The sequence below is a fragment of the Merops nubicus genome, unplaced genomic scaffold, assembly GCF_000691845.1.
Source record: "Merops nubicus isolate BGI_N331 unplaced genomic scaffold, ASM69184v1 scaffold53003, whole genome shotgun sequence".
Lineage (NCBI taxonomy): Eukaryota > Metazoa > Chordata > Aves > Coraciiformes > Meropidae > Merops > Merops nubicus.
In genome coordinates this window covers 449-694 of record NW_008599273.1, presented here as the reverse complement: position 1 = coordinate 694, position 246 = coordinate 449, and positions in this window count along the sequence as shown.

The window sequence follows — 246 nt, the reverse complement described above, 5'->3', positions numbered from 1 at the left end:
CTCCAGAGTATTTCCCAGAATAAGGTAAGATCTAACCTTAGGCCCAGACCTGGTCATCAGTTTATGCCTGAGGGTTTTGGGATGTTGGGATTTCAGGGTAGTGCTTAGTGCAGCTTTGTGCTCCCTAAGACAGGTGATGGCACAATCTGAGTCCATTAACACTAATGTGGTAACTAACAACACTTAACTTAGAGAGTAAAATAACTTATAGGCTATCCATTAGGAAAATTCTCATGGTTTCACTCA